Raw genomic sequence first — 15,470 nt, 5'->3', positions numbered from 1 at the left:
TCAGGCTAGTTACTTCTTTGTTGTGTTTCCTTAGGTGTCATGGGAGTGGGGCATTCATTATTTAATGCTCTCAGCAAATACTTATTGAGCAAGCAAGAAAAACACAAGCCCTATCCTTTTTTTTTTTTTTTTTTTTTGAGGAAGATTAGCCCTGAGCTAACACCTGCTCCCAATCCTCCTCTTTTTGCTGAGAAAGACCGGCCCTGAGCTAACATCCATGCCCATTTTCCTCTACTTTATACGTGGGACGCCTACCACAGCCTGGCTTGCCAGTCGCTGCCATGTCTGGACCCGGGATCCAAACCAGCGAACCTTGGGCCACCAAAGCGGAACATGTGCACTTAACCGCTGCACCACCAGGTCGGCCCCAAGCCCTATCCTTATGCTACTCACAAGCTAGCTGTAGTAATGAACGACTAAACAAGGATTGACAATATGAAAAAGGAAATGTAGGTCCAAAGGGGAATATACAGGAGCTCTGACTGGGGAGGGTTTAAAGATGGTTTCCCAGAAGAGGTATCATTTTACCTAAGGCCTGAGGATGAGTGCAGGTTACCTGGCAAAAGAAGGAGAAAGTGCAATCCAGGCTGAGGTCCCCAGGCTGTGAGAGCCTGGTCTGCAGTGGTGCACCTAGTGTATTGGATACCCAGTGCAAATTCTTGTTGAATACCCCCTCCTCTATTCATCACAATTATTCAGTGATAATCGTGAGATGAAACAAAGGAATAATGGCCAGAAAAAAACTTCAGATAGTGAAAACCTTCTTTTATTGAACATCATGTATATAATTATGCCTGTAAAAATTTAAATAAATAAAATAGATATTACTACAAAAAAGTAATAAAATGATATTTTAAATTTCATAAATTTTTTTTTGGAGAGGAGAAAAACTTGTATCTACTTATTGGTCTGTAGCTGAATGAATAATAACATTATAGTTTCCATTTTTGAGCTTTAACTTCTGCCTATTTGTCAACGATTATATCAAAACTGGTTTTCTTTGCACATTCCCATTCAACAGTCAATACAGCCAGACTTGGCAATCTATGTTCACTCATAGTTGATCAAAAACATTTTTATTAGACTTAACTTTGAAAAGTTCCTTTCACATGCAACAACAAGCATGTAAATAGTTAGGAAGAGTTTGGGAGAGATTCATAAAAAATTCCACTTCACAATAAATTCCAGAAACTGCAATACTCTCCAGGTCTTTGGTTCCTCAGGACTGACTCTAGCAGCTTTCAAATATTTCCATTTGGAGCTTTTATTTGTGTTTAAAATTATGGTTTTTTTACAATCACTGTTATTGTATATTGTTGTTGTTATTTTAAATCTACTGGCAAGAAATGTGGGTGCTTTGTGCATTTGGATGATCTCCCCTGGAAGACATATCCACAGGAATATGTAGCATCATAGGGGCTGGAGACATAAGAGCAAGAACCATTCCAGACTGTTACAGACTTAGTCTTGAAACAAGTGCACATGGCTGACTTACTGCCCCTACCCTGAACCCCTTTGTCTTGTCACCGCTCCACAAATTTATCATTTCTTTGTTTAAAAATTATATAAGCTCTTGGTCCTTACTGCTTCTTCAGGTCTTCATTTTCCTTATAAAGACTCCTGTGTGCATGTGCAAATGTTAAATAAAATGTGTACACTTTTCTCCTGTTAATCAGTCTTATGTCAGTTTAATTCTTACACCCAGCCACAGAACCTAAGAGGACAGAAGGAAGTTTTTCCTCAATTCTTTTTCTTCCAATTTTTTACTCAAAAATTGGTTTTCAAACAATACCAATTTAAATTTTAAAAATTCCCTACGGGGCGGGCCCAGTGGCATAGTGGTTAAGCTCATGCACTCCACTTTAGCGGCCCAGGGTTCACAGGTTTGGATCCTAGGCATAGACCTAGCACTACTTGTCAGGCTACGCAGTGGCAGCATCCCACATAAAATAGAAGAAGACTGGCACAGATGTTAGCTCAGCAACAATCTTCCTCAAGCAAAAAGAGGAAGATTGGCAACAGATGGTAGCTCAGGGCCACTGTTCCTCAGGAAAAAGAAAAATTCCCTGCAGAAAATGCATCTTCCCATTCTTGCCTCCATCCAGGGCAGACTGTTGTCACCATTCCACTCTTGGTTCACCACTGCTTGTCTGTCGAGGAAGGAATAGTTCATTTTGTTGGATCAAGGAGTAAAAGGGATAAGGAAGTAGATGACAAAAGTTGGTCATGAAGGGCCTAGTCAGTCAAATTAAGGCAATTAAACTACATCTAATAACAGTGCAGAACCCAGAAGTAGAATTGCTGCATCATATTAACCAGCCCTGGTGGACTAGTTGTTAAGATTTGTGTTCTCACTGCTACAGCCTTGTTCATTTCCCAGTCAGGGAACCACACCACCCCTCAGTTGGTTGTCATACTGTGGTGGCTGCATGTTGCTGTGAAGCTGAAAGCTATACCACCAGTATTTCAAATACTAGCAGGTTCATCCATGGCGAACAGGTTTCAGCAGAACTTCTAGACCAAGACAGAGTAGGAAGAAGGACCTGGCCACCCATTTCTGAAAAATTGGCTACAAAAACCCTATGAATAGCAGGGGAGCATTGTCTGATACAGCCCGGAAGATGAGAGGATAGTGCGAAAAGATCAGGCAGGGCTTGGCTCTGCTGTACACAGGGTAGCTAGGACTTGAAATTGACTTGATGGCACTAACAACAATGAACCAATAATGGATCATCAAGAATAACTGAAAGATTTTAAGCCAGGATTGTCAGATTTATATTTTATAAGAATCATTCTGTAAGGAAAATGGATTGGAGAGAATGTTAAGACTAGAGGAAACTTTTGCAATAATTCAGGCAAGAGATGATGAGATGAACTAAGGCCCTGGAGAGATGAGACAGATTTGAGAGATGGATGAGAAGTAGAATGATCAAGCCTTAGTGGTAGGTGGGATATAGATGACGGGGACTCAAGGATGACTTCTGCCTGAGGAGCAGGGGGTTAGTGAGGCCATCCTCCAAGCCAAGGAACACTAGAAGACTGGGTTTGGGCTGGGGTGAGAGAAATGATGAGTTGAATCTTGGGTTTGAAGTTTAAAGTTCCCATGAGGTGGTCAAGTGGAAGTATCTGCTGGACAGTGGTTAACATAGTCAGGATCTCAGAAGAGATCTCTGAACTGGAGCAACATTAATTAATTCATTAGACAACTTTTTTTTTGCCTCTTTATGCCACCCATAGTTCTAAAGATGATACAGCGGTAAACAAGACCAAATTCTCATCTTTATTGACAAACACAGAAATAGCATATTAGTTGGCGATAGAGTCTAGGGATAAAAATCAAGCAGATCAAGGGGATAGGGAGAATTAGTAGGAGATAAGGTTAGAAATATAGGTTTAAATTTAGTTCCTTGGCTCCAGGAATTTGTGAGAAATGCACATTCTCAGACCTCTCCAGCAATGTCAAGATCCCGTCTCTGGTGGCGTGGTCCTATCTATTTAGATCCAGAGCAGAGTCTACTCCTGTGTTTGCCAAACTTCCCAGATGATAAGAATCACCTGGAGGTACTTGTTAAAAATATATAAATTCCTGGGCCCATTCCTGGACCCATTTAATGAGAGTCTCCTGGGGAGGGGCCTGGGAACTTACATTTTAATATCCGTGTTAGGAGAGTCTTGTCATCAGGCAAGTTGGAGAAATACTGATCTCTTTCTTTGAAAGGACAGCTTTATATTAGATAATTTATTAAGTGACTCAAGGGTACCTGGGTAGTGTTTGGGGAAAAGAATAAAGCTGGATCACTGTGTATATCAAGATAAATTTTGGATGAGTCAAAGATTAAACATAAAAATACAAATTTGTAAAAAGCGATAGAGGAAAACAGGTGAACTTTAAAACTATAACCTTCAATAGAGATTGTGAACTTTCTAAGTTTCCAAACAAAAAACCAAAAGATATTAAGGAAAAGATTGATATCTATGCTTGGATGTAACAAATTTCAAAACGTGTATAAAAAAATGACTACAAAGTTAAGGCAAACTTGGAAAATATTTGCAACCCAATGGCTGGCACAAGGTTGTGTTAAATTGATAAGAAAAAGATAAACAATCCTGTTAAAATGGAGAAAGAATATACCTCAAAAGATAGTTCACAGAAAAAGAAATATGAATGGGAAATCTCACTCAGAATTAAAGAAAAGTAAAATAAAACAATGAGATCTTAGGTTTTTTGTTTTTGTTTTTTTGCCTACCAGGAAGCTGTCTCGCTCAATTAGACATTTACGCTTCTTTACTAATATGTTTTTTAAGACCAAGATGACAACAATGTTTCAAGATTTCACTCGCTTTAACGCTTATTGTTGCCCTTTGAAATCACGGCACTTTAATGCCTTGATTGCTCTATACATCTGAGTTAGATTGTATTCAAAATTATATTTTGAGGAATATTATCCACCCACAGTTTGGATGCTCTGTCTGGATAGGGGGGATAGTTGCCTCAGGTTTCCCTAAGTTTCTCTAGGAGCAGGAGTTCTCAAAGTGTTCTTAGATTCGCAGCATCAGCTTCACTCAGGAATTTCTGAGTTGTACAAATTCTCAGGCTTCTTCTCAGACCCACTAAATCAGAAACTCTGCAGGTGGAATATATCAATCTATGTTTTAAGAAGCCACCAGGTGACTCTGATGCTGACTTAAGATTGAGAACCACTGCCAAAGAGGATCTTGATCCTATCATCAACTTGGCCAATCATTCATCATATGGATCTGCACTTAAGTGACAACTTAGAATCCTTGTACATGTTGAACTCACTACTACTTGACTAGTTATCCTACTCTTAAACTCACTACTACTTATTACTTACTACTACTTTTTATAGGTGTTGCCAAATTATCTTCCAAAATAGTTGTACTAATTTGTTTAGTGTATTGGTGAATAACTATTTCCCCATGTCCTTAGTCAATACTGATCCAAAGTTCAGCTTAGGGAAGTAATCATGGAGAAGTGTCTAAAGCGCTTCATCCAAGACTTGATTCTCTGATTTACCCTTGAATCTAAGTTAGAGTGGTGATTTCCAAATGTTGCTCTCCTGAGCCTCAGAGGCTGCCTGGTGGGTGGGGGTGGATAGAAGGTAGAAGGAACAGGGCTCTGCTTTCCCTTTCAACCACAGCTGTTCCAACTGGATCGGTTTGAAGTGTTGGGACTCTATAGGAGATTTCATTTTTAACAAAGAAGTCTGCTGTTAAAGTTGAAAATTATGGGCTTGGTTGTCACAAACCAGAGTACCTGGACTACTTTGTTTTGGCCCTCCATATGTTTACTTTAAAAAAAAATGTAATTTGTCACTGTTCAGATGCACTATTTTAAAGGACAGCTTGTAGAAAAACATTGTTGTATTTAATATACTGGCATATTTTGAAAATGCTCCATAATACAGTACAGTGTCTCCTTTAGGAGGGCCCATGGGACAAAATGCTGTGTCTCAGAACCATGAATTCTGTGCTGCTACGGAGCAAATTGTTTATTTTTATTGTAGGAACACAGTGAAACTTATGCATTATTCTGTTTTCCTTTTTGCACTGACTGTAAGAAATCCTAGAGCCACATTTTGTGTTCTAACATATTTGCAGCCCATCCTCCACACTTTGACTAGATTTTCTCAATTTTTTAAAAAGATTTCTTTGTTTTATTTTGATTTTTAGAGGAAGATTAGCCGTGAGCTAACATCTGCTGCCAATCCTCCTCTTTTTGCTGAGGAAGACTGGCCCTGAGCTAACATCTGTGCCCATCTTCCTCTACTTTATATGTGGGACGCCTACTATAGCATGGCTTGCCAGGCAATGCCATGTCCGCATCCGGGATCCGAACCGGCGAACCCCAGGCCGCCGAAGCAGAATGTGTGCACTTAACCACTGCACCACCAAGCCAGCCCTTTTTTTATTTTTCCTTTTTCTCCCCAGAGACCCCCGGTACATGTTGTATATTTTTAGTTGTGGGTCCTTCTAGTTGTGGCATGTGGGACGCTGCCTCAGCATGGCTTGATGAGCAGTGCCATGTCCGCACCCAGGATCCAAACCAGCGAAACCCTGGACTGCCAAAGCAGAGCGTGCAAACTTAACCACTTGGCCACGGGGCTGGTCCCAACAGTTAATTATTTTTAAGATTGGGGGTTTTTTTTCGGTTTTTTTTTGAGAGGAAGAATGGCCCTGAGCTAACATCTTTTGCCAATCTTCCTCTTTTTTTTTTTTTTCACCTCTCCCCAAGGCCCCAGTACATAGTTGTATATCCTAGTTGCAAGTCCTTCTAGTTCTTCTATGTGGGATGCCACCACAGCATGGCTTGATGAGCAGTGTGTGGGTCCACACCCTGGATCCGACCCAGTGAACTCCAGGCCACCAAAGCAGAGCGTGCAAACTTAACCACTTGGCCATGGGGCAAGCCTCAATTTTTTCAATATATATTTGAACGAGATGTCTTAACTTCATTGTCAAATAAGATGGTGTATAAGTAAATAGGTAAACAGGAAATTATTACCACTTGAGTGGTAGTGGAAATTGAGGCGGTGAATGAGATCCACCCAGGGAGAGTGGGCAAAATGGGAAGAGACAGGGGCCAAGGATGGCATCCCCAGAACTGTAAATTCACGTGGTTGGCTGAGAAGGAGAAATGAAAGAAAGAGACCTAGCAAAGGAGAGCATTTCAAAAAACAGAGAGTGGCCAGTGGTGTCTGAGATTAGAAAGAGGTCACATAACATGTTAGACACGATGCCAAGATGGTGCATATCAGAAACTCTGCATCTCCATATTTACCTAAAAAGAATAAAATTATATATTGTATGTTAAGTTTTTTATCTCTGTTTCCTCTTATACCATTTTTCCATATGTATGCAAATACTAATATCATTGTCTTGTAAATCTTTCAATTTTGTCACACAAAAAAAATCATCTTTTACAAAGTTCTTTAATTATGAAGACCAATAAACCAGTCTTGAATGACTCAAAAAAAAAAAAAGAAAGAAAGAGGTCACATAAAGATAAAAACTGAAAAAATAGTCATTGGATTTAGCAATAAAGAAGTCAGTGGGGACTTTGGTGAGAGTTTCAGCAGAGGTAAGTAGACACGGGCTAGATGGCATGGGCTGACGAGGGACTGGGAAATGAAGCAGTGGAGACAGGCCTTGCAAAAGCTTGGCTAAGAAAAAAATTAGAGAAGAAGGTGGCTAATGGGATATAAGATGGGAAGGAGGAAGTTTGTCTTAATTTTTAAAGAGAGGATAAATACAAACATGTTTATATGCTGAAGGCAAAGTTCCAGTCGAGAGGGAGAGAAGAGAAGAGAGAGCAATTGGTGGAGCAAGATCCTGGAGGAATAGGGAGGGATGGGATGCAGAGAATCAGTTCCTAAGGAGAGTCGTAGGTGGAGGTGTATAGAGAGGAGCGAGGATGAAGGTCACTGAAGCAGGGGCGTCAAGGAAGTATTTTCATCTCCAAATTAAAACCACTTACAAAAGTATGTTCACAAAACAGATGAAAAGTATATCGTAATATTTCAAACAAGCTAGGGAAATTAAGAAAACAAGAGAAGATATAAAAGAATGACAACTTAGAATTAGAAAAAATTGGAGATGGGCTGATAGACCCAGAAAAGATTAGAAATAAAGGGAAAGACTTATTTCAGAAATGAAGACCAAATTAGGAAAACACCAAAGAGAGTAAGGATGGAGCTTCTGGGTTGGTGAATACGTGGAGATTTGGGAGAGTGGTGCCCTTAGAAAAGGCATGGAAGCTCTGTGTCCTTTCCGCATCCCTTGCCCTATGCACCTCTTCTATTTGGCTATTCCTGAGTTATATCCTTCTGTAATAAACCAGTGATCTAAAACACTCAAAACGAGGAAGAGATCGAGCAGGAGAACCAGGAGTGGATGGCTACAGAACACAAGGGAAGAGATTCTCCTAAGTATCACATGTCCCAAAGAAGCCAAGATGAGACATCCCAAAAGTGCCCTTTGGGTTTGGCTTCTACAACAACTTTTGACCTACACCTGGCTTTCGCATCACATACGTTTACAGAGAATCAAAGGCAACAAGGTCACAGGACATGACCTTGAAAATGAAATCAATGAAGATGAGAGAAGTGGGAGAAGCATTTCCAGTTTATCAAATCATGGAGTATAGCCTCTTGTTTTCTATAAAAGTAGCAGCACAGGCTATGTACCTGTAGTATAGGCTATGAAAATGTATGGAAGTCAGGCATGGTAACAATTCTTTTAATGGGGCGCTATTAGAATTTTGAGCAGGGCGGTTCTTTGTCAGACTGTTCTGCTCAATGCAGGAGGTTAACGTCCCTGACCCCTGCCCACCAAAGGCCATTATGGCTTACTATTCATTGTGACAACCAAAAATGCCCTCCCACTCCCCATATTTTCAAAAGCCTCTCCCCTTGACTGAGAACCACTGTAAGGAATAAGTAAAAAGAATAAAAATCTAAACTTGCAAAAAAGAAAAGAATAAGCACAAAAATGAATGATGGAAGAAAGATTTTTAAAAAGGAATATAGTCCAAAACAAGGTAAAAACATAAAAATGCCTCTTATGGGAGAGGGAAAGAATAGAACAGGGGGATCAGGGATTGTTAGAAATCTTTGAATATACGTTGTTTTGTGGATTTGACTTTGAAATTGTGTAAGTATGTCACATGGCTAGAAAACAAAATAATATTTAAAAGCAATCTTGAAAATAAAAAATAGAACACACACACACACACACACACGGTCGTCTGATTTAATCTCTCTAAGGATTTCAGTGGTCTTTAGAAATCCTAGCCAAAGTCCTTCCTGCTTCAGTCTTATTTGTTCCTATTGGAAGTCAAAGAAGAGTTGAGCAGTTTCCTCACAGAAGATTTTTTGCATTGAAAGGGATTGAACAGAAGTTTCCTTATCCTAGGCCAAATGACCTCAATTCCACTTCACTTTTCTCTGAGGCCCAATGTTAGCCTGATCCTCAAACTTTCCCTTGATACTTTACAGTTTTGTTAAGATTTTCTAGGTTCCAGCCTAAGATAAGGACAGGCACCCGATTCATGGCAAGAACATTGTAAATTCGGCTTTCTCTCACGATGACCTGAGGCAAGGGGAGATTAAACATTTAATCCCTAGGAGATTAAAGAGTATTTAAAGTGGCTTGGCAATTGCCACAGCGTGATTGGGAGATCTCAGCACATATTAGTTTTTCCGAGTATTGCCTATTCTGTTAGCAGTTTCTTTGTCAAGACCCCAAGTAATTAGGCAAAAAAAAAAAAAAAAAAAAACTTCCCTGCAGGCTAGATCCTGTGGGGTACAAGAGATGGTATGCTACCTGACCCTACAGAATTTACAGTTTAGTAGGGAGAAATGGCTGCCCCACGTGGAAACAAGAAGAGCCCAGAGTTAAACTGAAAATAATCACACTTCAGCATTGTTGAGTTGTCCACTATATTTTCTGAATGGAAAGGTTGTCAGTTCCCAGGGGATTACAGTGAGGCTCCCCTGGCCCCCGCTGGAACTAACATGTATGGACATCTGATTGATGAGACCAGCTATCTAGAGAGAGACTAAATGGACTGAAGATGGGTGGCTGAACACCCTAGAAGACACCCTCAATCTGAAACGGAATCCCCAAAACACCCCTGGGGTGGATGAAATCAATCAGAAAAAAAGAAAAGCAGTGATTTTCCTGGAATCTGGAAAACAGGATAAGGAGTATGGAGGTTGTAGAAGAGAAATAAACCTTGGAGGAACTTGGGGTCAGGCAGCCGACGTATATCATCTCACTTAAACAACAAGTTTCTGAGGCTGGTTGTTCCTTCCCATTTTGCAGATGAGGAAGCAACCTCACAAAGGCTAAGTAACTAGCCTAAAATAATTTGCTTAAGATCCACCTACTTTTTAAAGCTATAAGCCTTTCATCTGTGATAGCAATGGTCTCTCTCTCTTTTTTAAGTGATTCTTGATGTCTCCTGTGGCATCCTCTGTTGGCAGGAATACACCTGCTGTGGGAGTGATATGGGGCTAGGAGGCAGCAGCAGTTTCTCCACCAGCTGAGTTGGGAGCTTTGCTGATTAATTTTTCCCAGGTGCTTTTGTGGGATCAATAGTCAGAGACCTCCACCTCACAAGTGAGATCACTTCTGTTATAGTTTGGGGCTGCCAGGAAGCAGATTCCGAGATGGAGTTTAGGACTCAGTTTATTTATTGAGGAGTGCTCCTGTGGTTTATACCTGTAGAAGGGTGGAGAAGAAATTAGCTTTGGGTAAGGGAGAAATTTGGCTGTGATGCTATCCCAACAAAGGCCTTAGCCAACCCCACAGGGAATGCTGGCACCAGGATGACCCCTCAGAGCTGTCCCAAGTTGAGCTGGTCTTCATATCCTCACATTGATCAGTAATTGGATGCCAGTTACCCCTGGATGGAAGTGTGACCTTGAGGGGGCAGTTTTCTTCACTCAAGGCTGACAGGTGAGGGTCAAATTCCAGCAGCACTTCCAGCAGCTGGGGGAATAATCCTTCCTTCCTGAAGGGGTCTGGACCATGCATCACAGTATCCACTTAAACTCCCAAAAGTTGTAGAGGCTCAGCCAATGTGAAGACTGTAGTCCAAATGATCATTTTCCCTTTCTGTCTATTTCTCATAATTTATTAGTTCATATTTGCCCATCTCAGTTTATTTCAGAGTATGGCAAATCTTTCATGGTAATAGAAATGCAAAGAAGAGAGATGTTGTCTGGAAGAATAAACCATCTGACTGGAGAGAAGGTCAAAAGTGGAAATTATATAAGAGAGACCCCATTGTCATGGATGGTTGGCTTACAGTGGGAAAGAAATCAGAACTACATGATGGATTCACTTGAGGTCATTGAGAATGGCTGGTAAGCGGGCTGCGTGTTAGTTCTGGATCAGATTTAAAGGTCATGCATGGAGGCTGGCCTGGTGGCGCAGCAGTTAAGTTTGCACATTCTGCTTTGGTGGCCCAGGGTTCCCCAGTTCAGATCCAGGGTGGGACCTATGCACCACTTGTCAAGCCATGCTGTGGCAGGCATCCCACATATAAAGTAGAGGAAGATGGGCACAGATGTTAGCTCAGGGCCAGTCTTCCTCAGCAAAAAGGAGAGGATTGGTGGTAGATGTTAGCTCAGGGCTAATCTTCCTCAAAAAAAAAAAAAAAGAAACACACACACACAAGCAAACAACAGAAAATAAAGGTCATTGATGGTTCCTCTTCCATCCACTGTATGACTCTCTCAGAAATATTGAGAAATCATTGGGGGGAAAAGCAAAGAACATGCCCTCACACCTTGCCCAGTCTTGTTCTCCCCAGCTGGTCCTCACTGCCCCACTGTTCTAACTCAGAGCCTGCAGTGCAAGCCCAGAGATGAGAAAGTGGAAGAAAATATCTTTTTAAAATGATGATAACATTCCCATTCTCTGCTCACCCTGGAGGCTTATTTTGAAAATCACAGTGATTTAACTTGTTAGCAGTTTAATTCACTTTTAAAAGATTAACCAGACTAATTATTCATCAGATTTCACCATTTTTGTCAGCCTCAATAAGGATCCTTTGTTACAATGATTAATGTGTTTTAATTGTAGCTTCTCTCAGAGCAATAATTCGATCGCACAGTATTTGCCGAATCTACGGAAATCTTAGAAATGCTTTGACAGCTGAGCTATTCTTGGGAAATGAAAGTAAAGGAATATATGTAACTAACAAAAAGTGTTTTATAGCATATCATTAATATGGATTTTCCCTCTCTGACAGACCTTGCTCTACTTCAGTCCATGAAGCTGCCTGCTTGCACGTCAATTTGCCATCCAGGAACTATCAGGAGGCAGAGGTCATTAGGACAGGTGACTGGATTTTCTCCAATTGGTGCCCTCAAATGTATGCTAGTAATAGTAATAATCATCGCAAATATACATAGGTCACAGGGAAAGTTAATCAATTAGCCAGTGTCCATACATAATTATCCAGTTAAGAGACTGGATCCTGTGTTGATCCTTCTGTTTTCTACACAATGCTTCATCTTCATGCATTTAAGTGGTGGATGCTGTCCAAGTTAAGGATTTTTGCAATATCAAATGTCTGTAGATCCTGGTAGAGAGATTAATTGTATGTGGCCAATGCTAACCTTGAACTTAAAATATTTTTAATGGTATCATTTTTTAAAGCACAGTGCTTCTAAGACCTTTAGAGTCAGACAGACCTGGAGTTGATTCTTGGCTCTACCATTAGCTATGGTATTATTAACTGTGAGACCATGGGGGAAATTAGCAGTACCTAGCCTCCCTGAACCTCGGTTTCCTCATCTCTAAAACAGGTATAATAATACTCACCTCATAATGAGGATTAAAATGAGGTAATGCATGTAAGACCTAGTAGATTTCCTGGACGATAGTTAGCAGTCAATAAATTATTTTTGAAGAAGCTATAGGCCTTTATAGTTTAAGACAATCATGTGTACGTGAGCATTTCTGATTCTAACACTAACCTGAGACAATTAGGAAAAGTGTGCTATTGTTTTTCATGGAAGGGAAACTGAGCACAGGAAGGTGTGGTAATCTCGGTAGATATGTCATATATGTCCATCAACTACTCAGATAAGCGTGAAGTATGCTCTGAAATGCACAGACACTGATTCCCATTCCAGGGCTTTCTCTGCTGCAATCTGAGAGGCACCAAGAGCTCTGAATGAGTAGAGTTGAGAACAGAATGACTAATTCATTATTTTTTTACAAATATGAGCCCCTCTGTTGGGACATACACATCAGTAATAGCTAACAGAGCCAGGAATTACCTTATTTAATTCATACAGCAAGCCTAGGAGGTAAATATCACTATTACCCCCATTTTACGGCTGAGACTGAGACTTAGAGCTATTAAATAACTTTCTTGACAGATTTAAACTTGAGTCTGTCCAACTCCAGTGTCTGGGTTTTAACCATATACAATTCTGCCTCCTGCCAATCCCACTTTACAGAACACTGTTTTAAGAAGGGAGTATTTTGGGACCTATGAGGCCTATATGGTAACCAATTAACCATGCTTCAAACTACTGTCCTAGTGGTTCGGGCACCATGACTCAAAAATGTCTTTAACTTCTGAAGCAGAGGTTGGGAATACTGTTGTTCCTTCATTTGAGGAACAGCATTGACTCTGAAAAAGGTTTATATGGTCAAATATTTGAAGGTAAATTCTTCCTTGGATCTTCATAATATATTTTGCATAACGAAGGCTCTGAGAAATACTATGGTTTAAAAAATGTTTAATTGTGTTAAACCTGATTTCTGAACTTATCTGACCACAGAACCCTTCCTTTTAGTTAGAATCACTAAGAACCAGTTGAAAGCCATTTAGGTTTATTTAAATAATAATCCTGGCCAAATTTATGCAGCACTTAGTAGAGCCCAGACACAGAGGCAGATATTTTGAGAATAACCTTTGGAGGGAAATGTTTTTATTAAACAGCTTTCCCCACGATTACCAACTAGTAACTCAAGGTGTCTCTATGCAGAGCCTGTGCTCTCACAGCTGCCATGGAAGAGCTGATTCAGCACGTCATACTCAACGATATGTCATACCTTTTTCTAATTTGAATATGGACTAAGTGTGCTATACCAAATTCGCATTTTGATTAAATTGACCCTCCTACCAAGGGGGGAAAACCTGGCGAAACCACCTCTCTGAATCAGATACTCAATGTAATCAAATTGGTCTATCTGATATTAATAACTACATTTTCTCCCCATAGGGCTGTTTAATTCTTAAAATACTTGATCCAGGTATAGACATCTACTCATATTTTGTGTCAGACACAGGGGTAACATCCTCTTTTCACCATATCTCTTCTCAGGTAATAATCGCTTCAGTTTTCCTCCAGAACTAATGTATCGAGATCAGACAGGTAAGAATTCTCACTTAGAAACTGTCAGGTGATCACCCATCTCAAATAGGAAAGATGTTCTTTACTCCAGTAAGGAAAAGGCTCCAGCATTTTCTTTCTTTTCTATTCCGTGGTTTTCCTTTTTTTACTCTTCTTTCACTTTATTTGGTTTCAAGTGGAGCAGGGGCCTGTGGAATGACAAAGTTCGGGACTCCTCACTTAATGGAAGACCAGCCTAGAAGAAGGCCCAGGAGAAAAGTCAATGGCCCAAAAGGTGCGGAAAGTCCAGAGGGAGCTTCAAGGACTGCTCTTGCCTTCTTTTTCTTTTGATCCTTTCTCCCCATAGAGTGGCTTTTTTTTTTTAAAGCACACTTTTCCAAGTTGTTACATTAACAAATTTGCACTGATTTCTTTATCCTTGTCATCTAAAGACCACCTTGTCGGCGGAGGGTGAACTTTTCCTTCATGCCAGGCCTGCTGCACTGTCTAATGTCACAAGTGTCTGCTCACATTAGCTCCCGGAGACTGGAGAAGATTCCGCATGGGGCCTTTCCGGCAAGTTGATTTGACAGAATGAGTCCCCATGCTAGCTCATGGCACTTATCAGTTAGTCAGTCTTCCTCGGGGAGGAGAATTTAGAGTGCACCATATTCAGTTTCCAAATCAACTGCTGTCCCCTCAGGAAGCCGAGTGTTGCATTATTAAAAGAGATGCCTTCAACCACGGCACCATACTTAAACATTCATCCACATTAAAAAAAAAAAAATTGGAGTGGAGGGGCCAACACAACAATGCCACACACCCTTTGCTGTGTTAACTCTTTCCACCCAGGCTTCAGGTCTCCCTCAATGAGCAGCCCTGTCACTTTTATTGGTGAGCGTGAACACTTGTTATTTTGTGTGTCTTAGCTTTATTTAAAAAGGAGTGCTTTTGCATTACTTGGGATGGCTATGAAATAGTCCCCCAAGTTGTAAGATCTCAGGGCTAAGATTTACCGTGTTGCTGACCTCTCCTTTTCACTGAGCTCCCACAGCAAAATTAAATCCAAAAATCTAGCTGCCAGAAACAGCGCTGGCTTTGATTTGTCTGTTACGTGCTTCTCCCAGGAGTTGAAATGTAATGCACGAATTAGTTCTGAGTTGAAAATTAACAGATCTGAAGCTCACACTTTAGTAATTATAACTTCAGCTATTTCTATTTTTTAAAAAAATAAAATTTATGTCCAGATTACCTTTATCTTTCCAAACAAAAAATTGCCAAGATTTCTAGAGAAAAGGAGGGATCTTTTTTAAAGCTGCATGTTGATATAAATATGAAAATGGATTAAACTCTGCTTCCAATTTCCAAACATGTGTACTTCAATGAATATTAAATGGCAGGCCCCTATCAGCATCATGACTTATTTACTCACCAGAGTTTTTATCGAAAAGGGCCTAGAATTGCCTGTGGAGCGTGAAAGTCTCCTGTAATTGAGTTTAGAGTGGTAAATCCACTAAACAGGCCACGGCCCCAGAGACACCCCCGAAACCCACCTGTCAGCTGGTGTTAGATCACAGCTCAAACAAG

The 15,470-nt window shown here is 40.4% G+C and overlaps 1 long non-coding RNA gene across 5 annotated transcripts in view; it reads left to right on the top strand.

Moving 5' to 3' along the window:
* LOC139075574 (uncharacterized) overlaps window positions 1-14,970 on the top strand; it is a 32,464-nt gene extending 17,494 nt beyond the window's left edge. For 3 of the 5 annotated variants that reach the window (XR_011526113.1, XR_011526112.1, XR_011526114.1), the window contains 3 exons: window positions 11,783-11,871; window positions 13,875-13,925; window positions 14,081-14,970. This is a non-coding gene — a long non-coding RNA (uncharacterized lncRNA). Of the gene's footprint in view, window positions 1-10,686; window positions 10,893-11,782; window positions 11,872-13,874; window positions 13,926-14,080 lie in introns of all 5 variants that reach the window. The other 2 variants (XR_011526110.1, XR_011526111.1) reach the window with 1 other exon arrangement.
* Window positions 14,971-15,470: the final 500 nt, after the last annotated feature.

This window comes from Equus przewalskii, chromosome 14, assembly GCF_037783145.1.
Source record: "Equus przewalskii isolate Varuska chromosome 14, EquPr2, whole genome shotgun sequence".
NCBI lineage: Eukaryota > Metazoa > Chordata > Mammalia > Perissodactyla > Equidae > Equus > Equus przewalskii.
The sequence above is the reverse complement of the archived record's forward strand: the minus strand, read 5'-3'. Positions and strand labels throughout refer to the sequence as shown.